The following is a 22027-nucleotide window of genomic DNA, read 5'->3' as shown; positions in this document are numbered from 1 at the left end:
TACCGGGCTTTTTGGCTTTTATTCTGAAGATAGTAAACGGAAGTAGGCCTATAGTTTCGCCTGACTTGACAACAGCCCTTTTTGCGGAACACAACCTAAAAAAAATAAATGTGTGAATATTTTATATTAATGTTACAACACTTGATCTTCTATGTATTTTAGGAAGACATTTCGACATTTCGCACACGAAACAAAACAGCTAATCACCGTAAACGTTTAAAAAAGGTTGGACAGTGTCCACCTTCAACCGACAGGGGGCAACATTGTAAAGGTTGGAGTGTCCAGCATCGTTCCCTCTACCACTGGAGCGTCTCTTCATCTGACAGTTAGCAGAGGCTATCCTTCCACGATTTTAACGGTAAGATACTATTTACGATTGCTCAGCTTTCTGCGTTAATAGATAAACTCAAACAAGCTTAAAAGGCTTACCGCGAGAGTAGCCTAGGTATTTAATCTCTGTTTCGGCTCATCTGTATCAGTAGCCTAGTAGGCTACTGTGTTGATTTTATTAGGGCTACAGAGTGTTGTTGCTGGCGTGCGTTTTTCATCATTGGGGAAGGTTCGCAGCAACTGAATGCAGCGCAAAAAAAGAAAGAAATGACAGGTGCGTCGTTTAGGCTACTTGCATACAGTCAGTATCCTATAGGCATTTGTCAATACGATGGTATGTATGCAGGACGAGCCACTACCTCTGCTGCTGCTGCTGCAGCAGAGTGGCTGCTTGGTCAGCAGCAAAGATGTATCGATGGACATGAGCTACTGTGGTTCAGCTTCCAGAATCCACTCAATTTATTTTCTGGCTTGGTGATCAAGTGATGTTGCAGTAAGGATGCTGATAGTGGATGGGAGTAGTTTGGAGGTACATGACTTCCTGTGTGGCTGTAGCCTGGTGGTAGTGATGGATCTACAGCATGCAATCAACATCACCATCCTCACAATATGTTATCTTTGCAATCTCCAGTTGTGGGCTTGCTTTCACATTACATATCTTTACTAAATGAGTGTACCGGAACACCACATCTAATTTAAATTGGGTTAAAATGATCTAAAACCTCACATATAATGTTTAATAATTGCCTAATAACCAGCAGGCGATTTATCCAAAATGAACAAGAAGGGCTGGTGGGGAGGTGTTGTGTTTTCTCACATCCCATCTAAAGCCTAACCAGGAGATGCATTATAAAGAGGGATTTCTGTATGTCTCACTTCACTCATCACACCCTGATAACATCATATTCTCAATGGGATCATTCTCCATGCACCGAGCAATGGAGTTTGTCTTTTTAAAGGCAGGCTTTGTCCCAGGAGGCACGAAGCACTCACAGCCGGAGCAGCAGAGGTTGGCGGTGTGGCAGCTCAAAGTCCTGGCCCATGACATGAAACACCCCCTCCAGCCTCCACCCACCGTCTCTCCCAGGAGAGGAACACGGGAGGGAAAATGAAAGCATGTTGAGCGACAGGCAATGGTGCACTCCAAGAATGAGCGGCATGTCCTGAAGTACCTTTCAACAACAAACCCCTTTGTAGACACAAGTGTGCCTTCTTTTTTGCAGGCCTGCAGGGTGTAGCAATACTGTTAACCATTTAATCACACTAAACAAACAAGATATAGCAGGTTAATTAATGAGCTGAGCAGTGCTGACAGGTGGATTTAGTTACCTTTGGACAGAGCCAGGCTAGCTGTTTCCCCCTGTTTCCACTCTTTGTGCTAAGCTAAGCTAAGCTAGCCGGCTGTGGGCTGTAGCTTCACATACAGCTATGAGAGTGATATTAGTCTTCGTACTTAACTCTTGGTGAACTTTTCCTTAAATTGTTTCAGCTCTTAGAGCCCAAAAACTGAAGGGTATTTTATTCACAAGGAATTAAAACCGAGACATGCAGCAAATCCTCAACAAATGCTAGTCATTTTTGCTTACTAAATAACTTGAAATGATTAATTGATGATCGTAATTGTTGAGGACATTTTTGTCAGTCGTCTAATTAATTATAATAAGGTGAGGCAATGTCTATATGTGAGCCTCATCACAGGTATGGCCTCAGTTTAAACGTGAGTTTTCCTTCTTAGATTGTTTTATTTGAAGTAGGGCTGTCAATCGATTAAAAAATGTAATCGAATTAATTACATACACTGTGATTAATTAATCTAAATTAATCGCATACATAATTTTTGCCCGGTGCCTTAACGATGCCTGAACCGATACTCTTTAAGAAAAAAAAGGGTACTAAACAACAGTCGGCGACATTAAATAAAGGCTTGTTTATTTCTAGGCCATATGGTCACAATTAAATGATTTAATATTAATGTAATAACTATAACAATAACTTATTTCACTAGTAAATTGCTGTTGAACGACAAAAACAACCACCAGATGGGAGAAGGGCATTTAACAATAACTTTAAATGCACCACAAAGCTGTAGGTTACCAGTTTCATTGAACGCACCGTCTGTTTTTTTTTTTTTTTTCTGTTGCGGACTGTTACATCCCGGTGTTGGAATCCTTTACAGTGAAATACAGTCACACTTTACACCGTTTAGTGTTAGCTGTCAGCATTTTCCGTGTTTAAATCAGCTACTAGCTAACGGTAGGCTAACGTTAGCTGCTGTTGAGTATAGTGTTAACTAGCATCACGTGCAGCGATGTTTCTGTTCCCTGTAACGTCTGTTTTCAGACCATCAGAAAGCAGCGCAGACATATCAGTGGCGCCGAAATGAGGAGCCAAAATTTGCGTTGCTATTCGGTCCTGTAGATACCGGTCGTTAAGGCACCGGTGCTGTATCAGCAGCGGATTTCGGTACCCAACCCTATTCAGGAAGAAGATTTTTGTAAGTAAATGTTCCAATCAATGATCCAGGCAGCGCTTTCTCGTCTCCCTCCTTCATTTTACAGTCCAATGGTGGCTAGAGGCTCCGGGTCAAAGTTCAATATGGAATGGATTAATATGCGTTATTTTTTTCTCAGATTAATTAATCGAAATGAACGCGTTATTTTGACAGGTCTAATTTGAAGGATTCTTAGAGGTCTGAAGGGGTAAACATATCCAGTATTTCATAAAATTAATCAACTTTTTCAGCTCTTCAACTTACTGTAAGAACCAAGTTCAACGCATTAAAAGCTGTTTTGGCCATGAAGACTATTATTGCTTTGCTCTCCCATCAGCTAGTGTATTTATTTTTCCTGGCAGACATCTCACACAGACTCTGTTCAGTTGAGGGAGTACTTGTGTGTGTGTGTGTGTGTGTGTGTGTGTGTGTGTGTGTGTGTGTGTGTGTGTGTGTGTGTGTGTGTGTCAGTAAAAGGGGGTTAGTGAGATCCTTTATGAGTGTATGCATGTGTGCATATATCAGATCAGGAGGATTTCTCCCTGCTTTCTCTCTCTCTCTCTCTCTCTCTCTCTCTCTCTCTCTCTCTCTCTCTCTCTCTCTCTCTCTGCATACTTTAGAGCATCTGATACATGCTGAGGAGGTGGGTGTATCCAGCCCAGCCGCTCTGATGTTAGGAAGAAGGAACTTTTCCATCCTACTCAGTCTGCTCTCTACTCTCCCTGCTCTCCTGTTTCAGCCAGTCTGTCTGCCCTCTAGCGTAGTACTCTCCTTTCACTCACCACTATTCATCACCATCCAGGATACATTTATACAAACCCACGCAGGTAGACAGAATACCGTCCTAGTGAACTGAAGAGTTTGGCTGATAGATACAGATATATGTACATTACCTTGGAAAGAGCTAAAAAGTGGAGATCTGTAACGGTGCTGTTGAAGCTGAAGTTTTCTCCCCACTACATTTTTTTTTGTCCCAAAGGATACCACACGCAGCTGCAGAGGTAAGGGAAGAATAGATGTGGTCTGCACTTTTTGCTATTTCTTACTCTTTATTTTGCTGTTTTGATCTAGTTCTTCCTTTTTCAGCTGTTTCTTGTGTGCCTCTTTTCTCATCCTCCTCTCATAGTCTAATTTCATCTGTCAGTTATTGATTGATTCCTTTTTGCTGTGTCCTTTTTATTTTTTTACTATTTACGTGCTACTATCCAATGCTCTATATATCCTTTTTCTTTTCTCTCTGTCTCATTTTAATGTCATTTGTGGAACTGAATCTACATTTCCAAACCAGCACACATTTACATACATTCCAGCAATGATGTGATGACTCAAGCTTTTTTTTTCATCTTTCTCTCTGTATGCTGATTTTTTCGCACTAAGCTTTGGGATCTTCTGCATCTGTGTGGTAATCTGATGCTGAAAGTGAGGCATGCATGTACATATTTGCGCACATTTGTACAACTATACTGATAAAGGGAATCACTCTCTTTATCTGTCTGTTTGTCTTATACGTCTCTCTCTGAAGCATTTCGTTAGCTGGACCAGGTTTCAGTAAAATTCCCTTCTGGCCTAACTAATGTCTTTCAGCTGGAGCCTGACACGTGCACATATGCATACGGTTACAATACACACATACTGTGGAAAGCACGCTAACCAGGCAGTGGATGGAGCTGAGAAGAAATAGCAAATGATGGTTGTTGTTTAGAGTGATCATATATGCAACTTTTGCATGGTTGCTTGATTCTTAGTGATCTGCATACATTTGGTCTGCATCTTTGCTTCGCTTGCTATCCCTCCGTTTCTATTTCTCTCTCCCTCTAATGCAAAACCTCCCTGTCTCTCTCTATCGCTGCTCTTTTATGATCTGCATGTACTCTTAGTTAGTCTTGGTCACTGCTCTGCTTGCCTGCCACAGAGCATTGGCCATGGTTGGTTGGCTAACCGCAGCTACATAACATTAAAAAGGCAAAGCGTTCCTGTTACATTGGGCATGTTTACAGGGTGCCACATTGTGTGTGTGAGAGTGAGTGTGTTTTATGCTGTATTCAATGACATTAAGAACTCTCTATCCATGCAGGTTAAAGGCCACGTTGTTATTCTTACACACACACACACACACACACACACACACACACACACACACACACACACACACACACACCTCTAAGATATGGCTGACCAGCATTAGTGTGCACTCCAGTCCCTGCTGTGTGTGTGTGTGTGTGTGTGTGTGTGTGTGTGTGTGTGTGTGTGTGTGTCGGTGTGATTTCCTTGGAGCTGCAGTGAGGTGACTCATACAAGCTCCCATGCTGGTGGCTGTTAGATGCATTCACTGTAACGATACCATGATGTGTTATTTGCAAATAGGCACTGTCCGATGAAATTGTGTATCTGTGAAATATCAACTTAGCAGGAAATGAAAACAAGGAAAATAGCCTCTCTTTTTTTTAATGCCCCCTATACCCAACCCTACTGAAACGTGGCTCCAGGTATGGCAATGTATGTCGGTCGGTCCACCTCTTTGGTCCAGACTGAAGGATCTCAACAACTGTTGGATTGATTGGCATAAAATGTGGTTCAGACCCCTCAGGATGAATTGACCCTTCGCTAAGCCCCGCCCTCCTTAGTTACTGTTGCTACGCCTGACAAGCTTTTGTGCCTGGCACGTCTATTACAGTATGTATGCACCGGTGTCAGACATTCCCAAGGAGATAATTAGTAATTTTTGGCGAACAGGTGAAATATCTGAGAGGGCAAGACAAAAGGGACTGCAGTATGCATTCGAGGGATATATCCACGATATAATATGCAACCGATTAGAGAATAATTTAATCAAAATTTAAGCTAAAGCCAGTTTATCCATAAATCTTGTGGAATAAACACAAGACATTAGCCTGACCACTTTGCAATGATAACATTCTCCTGCTTATATTTTTAGCGATTAACAAAATGCTGAAATTTATTTTAAAGTATGTCAGTGAGCCTCCGTCTTGCCTTTAATCATCTTATTTTACGTTCAAAGATATGCATTATGAACAAAAAACCATCATTATTTCCAAGCAATGCTGTGCTGAGTTAGCTAGCTAGCTAACATTAGCGTGTTCTTGCCTTGGAGCAAACGTAGGTGTTTTTGTTAATCCTGTCGACATTTAGTTGTGAATGGGGCCTCCCACACTGCTTGATCCATGGCCAGCATTTCTCCCCTTGGGTTTTAGATTTCGGGAAGGGAAAAAAATCCCACCACCCCGTCTAAACCGGGTATCAAATTTGCCAATCCATACGCACAACGCTTTGGCATGTTTCCCTCGCTCGAAAGCTTGACAGACCTCCCGCGCCTATTTTTTTTTTAATTTGTTTATTTGATAGGGACCATGCATATTTATGAACATTGTTGTATACAAACACAATGTAAATATGCCAGAATTAGTAAAAATAACTACTTTTGATCTGCAGTCCCTAGGCAGGTAACATAGGACTAACATAGAGACAGCCAGCAGTCATACAGCACTCATTCACTATACATTAAAAAGGTACACATAATGGTGACATATATACATTGACAAAACAAATCAAAAGAAAAAAAAAAGAAAAAAAGATGACATGCATACATGATGACAAGGAAATGATTCAGCCACCTCTATACTACATTCAAGTTAGTATGTAGTAGTAGTTACGGTTGCTAAGCCACGATTGGCCTGTGGCGGTTTTCGGGCATGGCTTAGCGAAGGGTCAATTGTAATAACTTTAGTGATACCTGACTTTTCATCTAGCGCCATCATCAGGTCAAACTTTTAATTACTCCAATACTTTACGAACAAACCTGCAAAACTAATGGCGTTCCCATCAGCCTCAGTTGTACTTTCTGTTTAATACTTATTAGCAAATGTTAGCATGCTGACATGCTAAACTAAGCTTGCGAACATTGTTTACATCATACCTGCATTAGCATGTTAGCATTGTCATTGTGACCGTGTTAGCATGTTGATAATAGCATTTCGCTCAAAGCATCGCTGTTTACATTACCTACAGAAGGAAAAACAAAAAGACGTGCTAAATGTCATGAATAGTAAAGTAGAAACTAGCCCATTAGGGACCAAGATTTAGGTAGAACTGCAGCATATAGGAAAGGCTTAGCTTATTCTGATGGAAAGAGTATTGAAGCACAGAAACAGAAACACACACACACACACACACACACACACACACACAGGGCCCACCCAGAATCGGTAGCTACTCCAGTGAGCATCTTTGGATGGCTGCTCTGATACAGAGCAAAGCACAGAACATTTGCTTCACTCTGAACAATTAAAAATGCTATGCTGTCACTACACACACTGAATAAACACATACTGCTCTGGTTGTGTGATTGTCACAATGGTAATCATTGTGATTCTTGATTCTGTTGTTAGCTGTCAGCTAACAGTGCGTTCCATTTACCTCAGAAGTCAGAAGCCGGTGCTGGGAATGACGTCACACCCGAGTTGACCACATTCCATCAAAACAAGTCGGATTTCACTGTGGGGTTTGCTCTATCCAGGTTAGCCATTGTTAGTAATACCAGTTGATGACAACGCTTTAGGCTGTTTTTTATGCATACAAACAGCGTAACAACATGCCCACAGATAGAAGTTGGAAAGTACTGTGTTTAAGACTGATTTAATGAGACACAAATAAGACAGAAGTGCTAATAAACTGTATATTACTACAGCCATGTTCGATGATTTTGATGTTGGCTTGCTCGGGGTACTGTGAGGTTCTCTGACTTCCCAAGTCGGAAATCCGACTTCAGGGTGTGTGTTTCCGACTCGGAAATTTGGACTTCCTAGTACAAATGGAACGCACTACAAGAAACAACACAAACCACACGGAACACAACACGATTTCTTCACACAAACATTACAGTGGTGTGTGTCTGGCAGGTCTAGAGCAGCTTGTTGCAGGTTGTTTAGTCACTCAGCGAGATAGGTGTGTGTGTGTGTGTGTGTGTGTGTGTGTTCTTGTTTAACTACATTCGTGGGTCGCGGGAATACAGTATACTTGTGGGGTCCGGACAGCTTTGTGGGGCCAAAATGCTGGACCCCACAACTTTAAAGGGCTGTTTGAGGGTTAAGGCTGGCTACACACTGGCTGCGTCGTGTGAGCGTGTCCGCTGCGTGGCGTGTCCGTTTATGTTTCGGCTCCCATGTTAACAGGTTAGAGCTTACACACTGCCTGCGTGACAAGCACGTCTTAGGCACAGCTTGAGCTGCGCCGAAAACGTGTGCATGCTAGAAATAGAACCGACGCCTATTTTCCACGCAACACGCAAGCGTGTTGGAAGCGTTTCCAGGCAAAATAGAATAGGAAAATATGTTTATATGTATACAAATACACTAATACATATTAATAAATGACATTGATTTTTGAAAGACTCTAGGTTTTGATATAAATGTAATTTAAAAAAAAAAATCGATTTTCTAATATTGCACCTGTCAATACAGAACGAAATATTCTGTAGCCTATTTTGCCGTCAGTACTGCCGACGTTGTCTTTGCTGTAATCAAATCAGTATATATTTATGTTTAACATGGTATTTCATTTTATCAATGGGAAACATACATGTGTACAGACAAGGCTAGCAGCAGCAGCGCTGCGTCAGACACGTTTCTGGTGTGTAAGACATAGAAAAATCCACGCAGCTGCCATGCAGCTGACATGCAACAGAAACGCCACGCTCACACCACGCAGGCAGTGTGTAGCCGGCCTAAGACTTGGTTGTAGGATTAGGTTATGGTTAGGGTAAGGGTTAAGGTTAGGCATTTAGTTGTGATGGTTAAGGTTAGGGTAAGGGGCTAGGGAATGCATTATGTCAATGACGGGTCCCCACAAAGATAGTGAGATGCATGCTCACTATGTGCTAGTCGATGCCAGCCTGTGCTCTGTCTGGACTGGCCTAGCGCCCAGTGCTCCCATGTGGTTCATATTCTCCAGACTTTCACATCCACTGACTCCTAAGCTTCTCTGAACCTGTAAATGCCTTTGTGGGCCCACACAGCGGGAGTGTGTTTGCGCACAAATGTGTGTGCTAAGTTGATTGCTAAAAGGGATAAAGGTGTTCAGTTTCTTACTGAACCAAATAATCCACTACAAAGCACAAAACACAGCTAGAAAAAGGAAGAATCTGAAAGTGTGCGTGAGCTTCCTTGCAAATGTGCTTGAGATTGAACCTTGCAGGGCAACACCAGGTTGGATTTTTTTTTTTTTTTATCTCCACAGTATTTCTAGTTGAAAAAAAGAGGTTCTTGCATCAAACAAGTGCCAGAGCCTGGCCTGAGGAGATTTAGGGCTTCTTAGCTGTGCTGTGGGAGGGAGAGGGACTCCCTAAACTCTCATTCTGTGTCAGTCAAAAGAAACCAAAAAACCCCTCGCTGAGAACACACACAGATACACGAGAGCTCACACTCACGCACACACCAGCTGAGGGAATGCCTAGGGATAGCACTACTTATCTCATTTTCTGTTGACACACTATCCCTCAGCTGTGCTATGCTTTCACAGCTCTCTCTCGCTCTCTCTCTCTCTCTCTCTCTCTCTCTCTCTCTCTCACCATGTTGGTATCCTCAAGCTGAAGGTGTGTTCCTTCATATCACTGTCAGCAGAAGGATGAGTTCACACCGTGCTGGAGGTGTGTGTACAGTACGCTTTGTGCCCGCAGCACATCTGCTCTGCAAACCATAGCTTCCCACAGGCTGCACAGCTTTCTGAAACAGTGGGACTTTGCAGAAGGTCAGATAAAGTGGCTCTGTGGTCATCGGGTGGTTTCTTTAGGGTGGGTGAAAGTGAGAGGAGAAACTCTCTAAGTAACCTAATTCATTGGATTATACAACTCTAGTCAATACATTCAACAACACAGTTATTTCAATCCAGTGTTAAGCTTTTCATTTACATCTTTAATCTTTTTTTCCGATGGACCACTGAAATAAAGTATACATTTAGAAATGTATGGATCCAGATAAAATGTGAAACCTAATTTACCTTTGACAAGATGAAGTTTGTAGACATCATTAATGAGTTTGTTGTGGCTGAGGTGGATCCAGCCCATTTCTTTTGGAGACAGTAGCCAGTCAGCATTGAAGTCATTGCCAAGGTCGGCATATTTCTTTCTTTGCCCTGAAAGCATATTTTGTGTTTAAATGAATGCCAGCTGGCTTACTGTAGATCTATACACAGTAAGTCCTACTACAGACTCTTAACCTATTTGAGTCATTCAGTTCAGTGTCATTTAAATGAACAACTGACTGATGACATGACACGTCACAACTCAAGAACCCCACCTTATCTGTCCACAGTGTTTAACTACTACTCTGTAGGTTAAGATTGATCATTTAATTTAGTTGCCAGAAAAAGAGCAGACTAAAAGTAGCCGACTATGGCTTTTTTCCTCTCTTAACCTGGGTTTTTGTGATTGGCAGCCCAAATTGTGAAAACAATGCCGGTGATCTTTTAATCAGTCAGTTAAATGTTAATGAGTCATCTCAGTGGTTTTGCATAGGGATGCACCGAATCCAGGGTTCGGGTAATGTATGTAATGTAGGTAGACTGTTTAATGTAGTAAGCTGTGAGAAAGTGAAAATGGAACTCGTGAGCAAAAAAAGCGCTGCTGGGCCCAGCCAAAAGAAAGCGACCCAAGCCGAGCCACACGCCCAACCGACAATGCCGACCTGTCCCGCGGGAGCAAGGACCCCAAACAACACACTACATCGCCGCTGCCAAAACACCTGTGCATGAAACATCCGAAAGAATACCAGCCGCGCATGAAGGAAGCCACAGACAGCAGCCAAAACGCAGCAACCTCAGGTACGGCAAAGGAAGGACAGTCACAGCTAAAAACCTGTGTTAACCAGACACCCTCTCCCGGACTGTCAGCCGTTCTCTCGGAGTTTCCCTACAGTGGGAGCAGAGCGACTGCTGCTCGTTAGCTAACGTTAGCTTTCTAATTTCACCCACTCATTCAACACAGGTTAGGGAAAATTTGCCAAACAAAATTGTCACTCATCTGGCGATAGCGATGTGCTTTCCTACGATGTGAAAAGAGAGTGTAAATTCAACAGTAATGTTGTTACATTTAAGATATTTTATTGTGTAACCTCTCAGTTGAAGGTTAAGAGGAAGTTACAGTAAACATAGAGCTTTTATTGTGACGGGAAAAACGCAAGTGAATAAAGTGTTGTATTTTCTGACGGTTGACTGTGTTGGGGTGGAATAAAGTGAGATGTGCAGTGCCGTCTTGGTTCCAGCATTGGAAGCCCGTGTCTTTATTTTAAAGCCAAACCTGAGTCTAGACGATATAAGAAACCCTTGGTTACATATTTAACTATTTTAGAGGCTGTGGACGTTGTTTACTTTATTAATGTGTTTACTGTGTTAATGGACTGAGGATGGGAGTAAGATTCGGTTCGGTTTCTTAACCAGTGCATTCGGTATTCAGCCGAACCCCAAAAATCTGGATTCGGTGCATCCCTAGTTTTGGATGATGCCTTTTATCAGGCAGGCTTAGTTGTGATGGGCTATTGAACACTGTCACCCCTTCAACCGCTGTATTAAAAAGTGTTTAAGCAGAATATATAATAATAACAACAACAATAATAATAATTTGATTTATGTAGCATTTTTCAAGCATTAGGCACAAAGAGGCCATGTTATCACTTAAAAAAGCCTCAGTGGAGCACTGCAGATGCAAGGGTTATTATGGAAATAAACCCAATATTTTTCAGTTTTATTGCAACTTGTGCTTTTGTTGTTTCCCATTTGATGTATTAAACATTGATGAAAAAATCAGCCTCAAAAGTCCATAACTTCTTCCATGGATTCTTCGAAGCAGCATTTCTTCTATTTTGTTGTTAGTGATGGAGGAGATGATGTAGAAAGTGTATCCTTCTCTATGTTGTGGCAGTAGCCAGACAATGTTTTTAATATTTCTTGTGTGACATCTTTATCTGATTCTTATTTCACCTCTTTGTCAGAACAATGCCATTGTGTCCTGCTGAGATCTGAATGTGTTTCCAACTTTTCTTAAAATGTTAAAAAAAAGGGGCACCTTTACAGTCATTGAACGCCTCAAAAATTATCAGCATGTAATACCTTTGAAAACCAGTTCAGTCTTATGTGGGCTATGCTGTGCTATGCTGTATTGCATTGTTACTGAGCTCAAAAGTAGTGTTTTTGTGGAGTTTCCATGATGGATGCATGAGTGGGTGAGTTTAGCTGGACAAGGGTCACTGAGATGGGCTGCAGTTCATCGCTGAGGGGAAATATGGAGATCAAAAGAACAATACAAGCTTTCTCTTGTTCTTTTGCCTCTGGTTGGGAGGGGACACCAGCCTGGTTTTCACTTCCATACATGTCTATACACTCACAAGTGTCTGTAGACTGTACCAGTGGTTTTGCATGTTTAAGTCATTAACAATGAACACTGTATATTTCACATAGCTGCCAACAATTTTCCAAAGAAAGCAAAAGTTTTTTTTCTACAACTATCTAATGGCAGCAAAATTTTGGATGCCGGAGTTTCCTTAAATGCACCAAAAATAAGACAAAACTTTCCCCACACTGCCCTACCAGATAAAAAAATAACTAAACCCTGGTATGGTCATATGCAGTTTCCAGTGAGTTAAGATCAAAGGCAAGAATTATACAGCCATGTCTTCAGGTGAATGTAAAACAAGGTCCTGCACTGAAGCTCGAAGAAAATAGCCAGAAATAAAGTACCACAACCGGACATTTCTCAAGTAGCAACGGTGAGGAACAATGGCTAGGTCCATCCTTACATTGTTTCCCAACGTTGTATCCTTAAGTTGTATCCCCACTACTGCTCCTTAATGGGTTCCTGGCATTGACAGGCAGGAAAAAACAGAGTCTGTCGTGAGAGGAGTCGAAAGTGCACAGGGGAACATGGGACTTCCTAATGGAACCTTCGTCACCGAATGCTGTGTTGTAATTGGCTGGCTGCAAGAGGCAGGAACTTCCTCTCTGAGTGTTGTTGTAAGTGACCACTCCTTGTGAAAAGTCAAAGACTTATTGAGTGTATGTGTGTGTGTGTGTGTGTGTGTGTGTGTGTGTGTGTGTGTGTGTGTGTGTGTGTGAGAGGCAGTTGTGTGTTTTAAACCTGAAATAACCTTTGGCTCTCTGAGTGTATATTTGAATATTTGAGATGCCTGTGTATAAATATATCAAATGTGGTGTGATGTTGTTCTTGTAACAGTTGTGGGAGTGTTGCTTTCTTGGTAGACTGCAGTACTTTACTCACTGAAATATGTTGTACATCTAATGCATTTTTTGCACTGCAGTTTATCTCTTTTGTGGGATCTTTTCCCATTCTGTCTTACTGCTCAGTTTGCAAACACTCTGGTTACTTCGGTCAGTATTACAGCATTTCATAAGTCCCACTTTGACCTCAACATCCATCTACAGGGTCTGATAATAAGTTTTCCTATTATGTCTGGTCATTGCACTTAATATACAACCCATTCTCACTACGAACTCATAAAATACTGAAGCTTGGTCAGTGGCTCTCAGCATCAGATAACGACGCAAAAATCACCCTTTAGCGTCTGTATGGAACGCACCAGGCATACAGCTCAGCCGCGGCGCTGTAAGATGACATAATATTAAGACCGAAAATCCGTGTAAGGAGGTTGGTTGGGGTGGTGGATGGGTCAAACAACACAGGACCGAGGTTCATGTACCGTTCTTGTCCCGCGCATCACTGAAACGTAGAGCTGGGCAATATATCAATATTATATTGATATCGTGATATGAGACTAGATATCATCTTAGATTTTGAATATCTTAATATCGTAACATGGCATAAGTGTTTAAGTAATTTTCTGAACTTACCAGACTGTTCTAGCTGTTCTATTATTTGCCTTTACTCACTTAGTCATTATAGCCACATTACTGATGATTATTTATCAAAAATCTCATTGTGTAAATATTTTGTGAAAGCACCAATAGTCAACACTACAATATCGTTGCGGTATCGATATTGAGGTATTTGGTCAAAAATATCGTGATATTTGATTTTCTCCATATCGCCCAGCCCTACTGAAATCTACATTTTGTAACCCCACCCACGATCTTTTCCTAAAACTAACTGTACCATTCTTGTGCCGCATGTCAGTTAAACGTATGTCCCGACCCAGAGGGTCAAATAGTGACACCAAGAGTCCCAACACTGAGTGTAAAAAAATTACACCAAGAGTCCTGACCTAGTGCGTCAAAAGTCTAGACGCAAAGGAGACTTTGTGTCAGTAACAAACGCCAAAGGCACCTGACCAAGCGTTGCTTTTTGACGTGCTGGGAGTGAGAATGTGTTGTAATATATGCTTAGAGGTTGGGTGACAAGACCAAAGCCTAGACCTCAGTTATCAACACTTTACATACTCTGCATCCACATTATACTGTAAGTGTGTTCCATGTGAGTTCTCTGACTGAATACACACAATCAGTGATCGTTGCTTATTATCTGCATTGCCTCCTACTGCTCTTGCTGACAGCGTGAGTGAGCAAGGAGAGATTGTGGATAAACCACAACTATGTGAGAGTTTAGAGGACTGTGATTTTCGCTGTGGCTGCCAGACAATAGTGGGAAGTCTGAGGGATTTAACTCATATCAAACCAAGTCAGTGGTTTGCAAAATCTTGGTTGGTGTCGAAAATAGATCTTTTTTGGCCCCCCACAAAACAAAGTGTTGCTATCTTTTCTGTAGACTGACCTTAAATTGGCCAAAAGTAAAAGAGTAGAGGAGATATATTAGGGCTAAAACAATTAGTCTATTAATAGATTAGTCGATCAACAGAAAATAAATCCGGAAATATTTTGATAATTGATTCATCAAATAAGTTATTTTGCCAAATATTTGATGGTTCCAGCTCCCGTAACTGCAAAGATGTGCTGATTTTCTGTGTTTTATATCATTTTAAACTGAATATTGTTGGGTTTTGGACAGTTGGACCTACAAAAACTAGATTAATAGGCAGCTCAGTTGTTAATCAAAATAATTGTTTGTCAACTCGTAGCAGATAACTGGCCAGCAAGTGATCAGTGGTGAACATCTTAATGCTGAATGCAAATTGCATGGATAGACCAGTGAGAGAAACGCAGGTTGGGAGAGCAAGTCAAATATGTTTTAAGACATTTCTCAGCTGTGTGAGTTCTAAAATGTTTGACGAAAACACTTTAAACACAGAATCGTCTCCCCAAACCAGGCACAATCAATTAGCAAGAAGAGAAACAGCAGCAGTGTAGAACTGCAGATGTAAACATATCGATGTGTGTGTTTGAGGATTTCAGATTTTACATTTTAAACCTGTGAACTTGTGAATGAGTCACAAGCTGCTTCCATGGGCTACTTCACATCTAACATACCATCTCTTTCTTGTTCTTTCTCCCAGAATATATTTAGGCTCTGACGCCATTCCTTTAAAGGTCATTTGTGATCTGTTTTTGCTTAAGATTTTACTATATTCATTTGTCTTGTTTGGGCAGGTGTGCAGGTTTTTAAGTTGTTATCAGCGGCATCTTGACTTTGTCTCTGTTTTGTTGTTGAAGGTGTTATTAATGAATAGCAAAATGTAGTCATAACATAGTGTTGTTGTATTGTTTCATCCTGGTGTGCACTTGTTTATACTGAGTCATGTTTTTATGTTTGGTGCTTAGTCCAAACCCCCAAACCTCATTCATGGGACAACCTCAACACCTGCTTTCTCTATCTGACAAGTCTTTATTTCTTATGAAAGTTTTATGTCTCCCATCTGTAAGCCAAAGAGAAAATTGGCTTTATGTCCTCTCTCTCTCTCTCTCTCTCTCTCTCTCTCTCTCTCTCTCTCTCTCTCTCTCTCTCTCTCTCTCTCTCTCTCTCTCTCTCTCATGCATACACATAACAAGCACACAAACACTCTCACCTCTGTTGTTTCTAAGGTAGTTATTGCTTTCCCAGAGGTTAAAGCACACACATTTGAGATGATGGAATTAAAGAAGAGCACAAGAAAGGCTGAGATGAAAAGGAGAAAAAAAAAAAGTGATGAGAAGACAGTGAGAGACAAGATTTCTTCAGTATAAGGGAGTGTGTGTGTGTGTGTGTGTGTGTGTGTGTGTGTGCGCAAAGCTTGTTTGATGTTCTTCCCATCTTTCAAACTAACTGTGGTGAGATAGATGCAACTAATGGGTTGCATGAAGCTCAGGAATGTAGATCAGATGAACAGATGAATGCCTCACCGCTGCAAAAGACCTACTGTGTGCTTATGGTGTGTGTGAGACACACACACACACACACACACACACACACACACACACACCTCTGAAAGCTCATAACTTGGTAGCTTACAAATGTGTGTGTGTGTGTGTGTGTGTGTGTGTGTGTGTATTTGCCCGAGTAAGAACCTTTCTCGTGTGAGTTGCAGAGTGTTTGGCCTCAGTGGAGCTGCTGCCTGACCGAGATTTAATGAGGCCTAAACCTTGTCTGCTTCTCCACCTGTAAGTGTGTTTTTGTGCATTTCAGTTTCTCACAGCTTGTTGTTGGAGCTGCTAAAATACTTGTTTCCCACCAGGGACCAGGCGGGCACTTTTGTATCTCGTGTTTGCCCAGTGTTTTCTATTTCTATTGTTATGTGCATACACGCAGGGATGTGCACAGACATTTGGAGGTTCTATTGCTCTAATCTGGAAAAAAGACAAAAGTGTGTATATATATATATATATATATATTATAAATAACAATTACAACATGACTACAGCTAGTAAAAGTATTTTAGTCGATCCCCAGGTTCTCAAATGCTCTGTGAACTGGATCTCTTGATATACATAAAATAATAACTAATTCACAATGCCATATACGGCACAGATACAATTTACTGTGTATTTATTATTAATGAAACATTTAGCCTACTCCAACTTAAAGGAAAGGCCCCTGATAAATCAATATATCAAATGCTTCTCTCACAGCTGGCCTGCTGGCAGTTTAATCCAGCTCTGCAAAGTTGCATCTTTTAGCTGCTTCATTGAGCTCTTTCTCTCTCTTCTTCAGTCGTCTTTGTTGTGAAGGCATACTTAAGCACACAAAACTAACATTAGGCTATACTTTTTTTTTTTTTTTTAAATGCAAAGTTTATTACATTAACCAATTGGGACATTAATTTATCATCTCATAACAAAGTAAGGCGACTTTCACTTTCACTAACGTCACATCTGATTGTTGGTTGAAAACTCATGTTACATATTGACTGTAAACAACGTATACCTAGCATGATTCAAGAGCCCAAACCATCACATCCCTGAGCCTCTCTCTTCCGTACAGAGCGCACATTAATGTAACGGACGTAACGTAACATAGCTACGTTAGCCTGCTGCTGCTACATACGTTATGTCATTAGCTTTGGTTGATAACATAGCATTTTACGTTAATATTTAAGGCAATGCTGCACGACGTGATGCACACGTTACAAGCTGAAGCTGCACTTTATTCAAAGCTCAAGTGGATTTTTTTGGTTACTATTCACAGGGCATTTGTCATAATCGCCATAACTTTAAAAACTCACGTGAAGGCAGAGTGGCTAACGCTGCTCTGTGTGTGAGAATATAAACAAAGTCACGTGACTGGGGGCAGAGGGCATCACTGAAGGCAAGATTGAATGATGTAGCAAATTTAATTTGATTTAATTTAAAGGACAATTCCGGAGCAAAACGAACCTAGGGGTTAATAACAGATGTGTACCACTCTGTCGTTCTCTGGGACATGTTTTCATGCTAATTGATTGTGTTTGTAGCTTGAACGAAGCTAGCGTGGACCGCTGGTTAGCTTACAACGCTAGTATTCGGGGCACAGGGAAAGTAAAAACAAATTGCTATTTATACCACTAAAAAGGCGATTTGTTTTACATCGGTGCAATTATTTCAGATATATTGTGCAAATTGCTTTTGATTTTAGTTGGCATCGCCAGCTGTAAGTCATGACTGGTTTCCCGAAGTACAAGGCTCTGTTGCGGCATAGCTCTCTCTCTCGTAGCCCTTTCACGGAGCTCCCGCAGCTCTTCGTTCAATAAACTGTCGGTACACTTACAAAGTTCTCAATGCTTCGGTTAACATGTAGGGACCCTCATTATGCTACCGTTGAAGTTTGGTGATATTTTGAGCCTTTATAGTGATATAAATAGCGATTTGTTTTTACTTTCCCTGTGCCCCGAATACTAGCGTTGTAAGCTAACCAGCGGTCCGCGCTAGCGTCTTTCAAGCTACAAACCCATTCAGTTAGCATGAAAACATGTCCCAGAGAACGACAGAGTGGGTACACATCCGTTATTAACCCCAAGGTTTGTTTTGCGCCGGAATTGTCCTTTAAGTAATGATTTGCGTATTATCGTATTAATGCAGCCACAACAGCAAAAAAAGAAGAAGAAAAAAAGTTTATTTAGGCTCTTTCGCCAGAGAGTCAACCAATGTTGGAGCTTACAAATGTAATTCAGGTAGCTTACGTAATACTGTAATCAAGTATGTATGTATGTATCAAGCAAAAACATATATTTCCATACACCAGGTGCGTCAATGAAAAAGTCTGTTACTGTAAATACAGTTTATAGCATAAATGTCTCTCTGTGGACAAATATAATGAATGTTGTGTGCTTTCAGATAAAAGGGATTGGCTCCCAACTAGGGTCTGCTAGTAGCAGCCAATAGGATCCAAATGTTAGTAAAAAGACAGTTTATGGAGGGTAATATTTGGTGACAGGCAGTCAGGATCAGGCAAACAAACAGCAGACTTGGCAGGCACAACATACACAGCTGTCAGGCAACAGGTAAGAGGCAGGCAAAGAAACAGAAATGGATTGAAATCAGTAGAAAACTGCCACTGTAGCAACATTAGGCACATTTGACTACCTGGCAACCACTGAAAAGCTTAATCTATAATTGTTTTAATTCATGAGCTGCTTTTTTGAGGTGTGCGTTTCAAGAATTAATACATGAAAACGTGTTGACAAGGCTGTCCCCCTCGAAGTGAATTTAAGAATTGTGGCCTCTGATGCATCCTTTGCAGCTGTTAGCATCTCCAAATCCACTGTGCATCCTTTTGAAGGAGGTGACTCCTGACTACTCTACTCACTCTACTACAGAGACTACAAAAAGAGAGTCAGAGGCATAAGAGGAAGGAGAGAGGGAAGGCGCAGGTGTCACTGTGACACAATCAGACCAGATTGCAGCACTTGAACTGGCACACCCACCATGAATGACTCCAATCAGCAAGATTGGATCATCAGGGAGGCCTCTCCTGACTGTCAATCAGGGCCTAGTATTTAAAGCCATTCTTCATTTTGAAATCTAGTTCCTTAACTGAAATATCGATGTCACAAAACTGCTCTTAACTTTATTTTTTTATTTTTATTTTATTCTTTGACCTTATATGTGTATTTCCCAGTCATTTAAAAAAAATCCATTTTGAGATGATGCACTCTGGTTTGTATTTATTTTTACTGCTAAATTATTATTTTATTCTTACTAGGAATTTGTAACATGGTCAGTGTAGAAGTAAAGTTGGGACCACATGGCTTCTTATGGACTTTTTCTTGTAATTTGGTAGCGCCTACAACACATTTAGCATAGAACTCTAAACAATGTGGGTTTTTACAATACATTTTTGGAACATGTTGTTAGACAGTGGCAGTATAATTGCAACATTTGTGACTCATGGAGATGGCAAACTATTTCAGTAAACCATGAGGAAAACTTTATTTCTTCAGATTCATCATCAGATTCTATCAAACAGTTCTGAAAGTGAAAGGAGAGAAAGTGATTGTTTCCATACAGCATGTGTTCATACTTTCATTCATTCGTGATTTTTTTCTTGCCACGCCTCACAGTGATGTTTGCAGAGCCTGGATAGGATGGACTGTTTACAATATGATTCCTAGAGTGTAGTTATGAAGAATAAATTGTAAAATATACAAAAGGAAACTGTGACAAAACATACTTCTACATGATCGGCCATCCTATCTACTTCTATCTTCTTCTGGCCCCTGCAGCTCAGAAGTTGCTGACACAGTGCCATTATCTCCCTGTTCTCCCCGGTAACTAAAATCCACAGACAGCTCTCCATGTCAGCCAATCAGATAACAGATAGCCCCTAATTTCAAGTCAGTGCTGCATGCCTTTCATCTTGCTGCTAGAAAAGCATTTTGCAAGACAGATAGGATCCTGTGAAGTGTTTACTGTATGCAGCATCTGGGGAATGGAAATAATGAGAAAGAAGTAGGAGTGATTTTTGTGCTTGATTTTAAGGAAAAAGAGATGGCTAAAGGGAGGAGAAAATGAGTAAGGAAGGGAGAGGAATAAATGAAAGCAGCGAGGTTGGAGACAAATAAAAAAAGATTGAGTTGGACTGACGGAGGGAGGGATGACGAGAGGAGGGAAAAAGAAACCTTTTAGCTTACCTCTCCAATGTCAACTATAGGAAGGCCTGGTAAAGAGACAAAAACGTAATGAATGAGTTAGAGAAGGAGTAAGAGAATGTCAGCAGAGCATTCCAGAGGCCATGTCTCCCCTGTTATCTATCTTTGTGCCTGTATGTCTACCTCACAATCAGATATTTCCATCAGTCAGCAGTGGGTTCCTGAAACACTGAAGCATCTATTTTTGCATCCAGCAAATCAGATGCAGAGGGATGGAGGAAGGGAAGAAGGGAGATAGAAAAATTGAAAATAAAAAGGAGGGAAAAAAATCCAGAAGGGAAGAAGATGAGAGGAGGCAGCATTAATGGGTGAGAGGGGAGTGAGTGAGAGAGCACAATCTGCGTCCCTGATATAACATCATCTTAAATGAGGGTTTCTGTAGCACCAGTGAAGGCACTCTTTGGGGTAGATTTCATTGCACCGCAGTCATATTTCCTTAGCAACATTAGTGTCTTAATGAAACTCTTGTCTGAGCCCAGGCCAAGCCTCAGAGCAAATTGGTTTCCTCACCACTATGATTTCTGGTTGTACCGCACATTTAGGACAGACAGAGAAGGCTTTCCTGTTCAAATTAGCCTGCTTGGTCAGCTGTCACTGTGAATTATTGTAACCATAAAATGTAATAGATGTTTCAGATTTTCGTGGCAAGGTTAAATACATACTAGCAGTTTCATAGTGAATACGGATGCATACAATGGAAGCACAATGGAAAGGAGCAGTCAGTGCAGAACATGCACTCAATAAATATATAAGCAATATCTAGCTCTGAATGGTTGCAGTCTTGGAGGAATGTGCAATAAATGAACAGCAATGGAGAAGTCAAAGTCAAATATACTGTAAAATATTACACTAAATGGAAAAACAAAGCATTTGTGAATTTACATTACAGCATTTCTAGATAATGCAATTGCAAAGTTAGGACTTTTGGACTTTGTATTCATACAGTCATTACATTTGTTTTGTTCCATTCCATCTTACTCATTGCATTGGATAGTTTAGCCATGCTAGTGTCCTGGCTCCAGGGATGGCAATGTTGGTTGGTCCATCATTGTCCAGACTGAAATAACTCAACAACTGCTAAATGGATTACTATGAAATTTTAAACAGACATCCATGCCCCCCTCAGGGTGAATTGTTATATGTGCTCCAGCTCATTTTAAATGAAAGAATTACTGTGTGGACAACTTTTTAGCTTTAAGCATGTTTGGGTGTTAAACTGTCCAGAAATTAGGGAACTGTAGATAAAAATGTCTATAAGGGCTACTCTCAAACACCATTAAAATCAGCCATTGTTCCCTTTTGAATCCATTGACTATCCAAACAATACAGACTGCAGAACTACAGATTGCACTTGTCAACAGAAATACTGAAAGAAATGTTAAAAATGTGAAAAATTGTGGATGTAGTACTATCAGGCCCGAGTACATCACACTTTGTTGCTGCTGTGTGGTCATGTCTTCTCCCAGTAGAAAGCTAAAGCCAACACATGCTTTGCCAGCCTGCATCGTGAAACAAACACAAACCAATAGTGACCCACTGATGCTTTTGTTTTTCCGTGTCATGATGCCACCGCTGTGCATTGTCTGCAGCTGACTAAGCCGCTTCAGTGCTCTCTATGCAATGCAGCAATTTGGCCACAACCCAGAGCCCCAGATTTGTCCCAAACCATTTCAGTTAGGACGTTTGTGACAACTGTGGTTTAATATGGAGAGAAATAACTAGCCTGCAGAACAAA

The 22027-nt window shown here is 41.0% G+C and overlaps 1 protein-coding gene across 3 annotated transcripts in view; it reads left to right on the top strand.

The window, feature by feature from the left end:
- Window positions 1-281: 281 nt before the first annotated feature.
- The window catches only part of kank4 (KN motif and ankyrin repeat domains 4), an 83110-nt gene continuing 61364 nt past the window's right edge, over window positions 282-22027 (top strand). For 2 of the 3 annotated variants that reach the window (XR_013502483.1, XM_078258495.1), the window contains exon 1: window positions 3539-3822. The gene's annotated coding sequence lies outside the window, so the exon portion shown is untranslated. Of the gene's footprint in view, window positions 359-3538; window positions 3823-22027 lie in introns of those variants that run through there. The other variant, XM_078258498.1, reaches the window with a different exon arrangement.

This window comes from Sander vitreus, chromosome 9, assembly GCF_031162955.1.
Source record: "Sander vitreus isolate 19-12246 chromosome 9, sanVit1, whole genome shotgun sequence".
NCBI classification, from domain to species: domain Eukaryota; kingdom Metazoa; phylum Chordata; class Actinopteri; order Perciformes; family Percidae; genus Sander; species Sander vitreus.
This window is presented reverse-complemented; position numbering and strand designations above follow the sequence as displayed.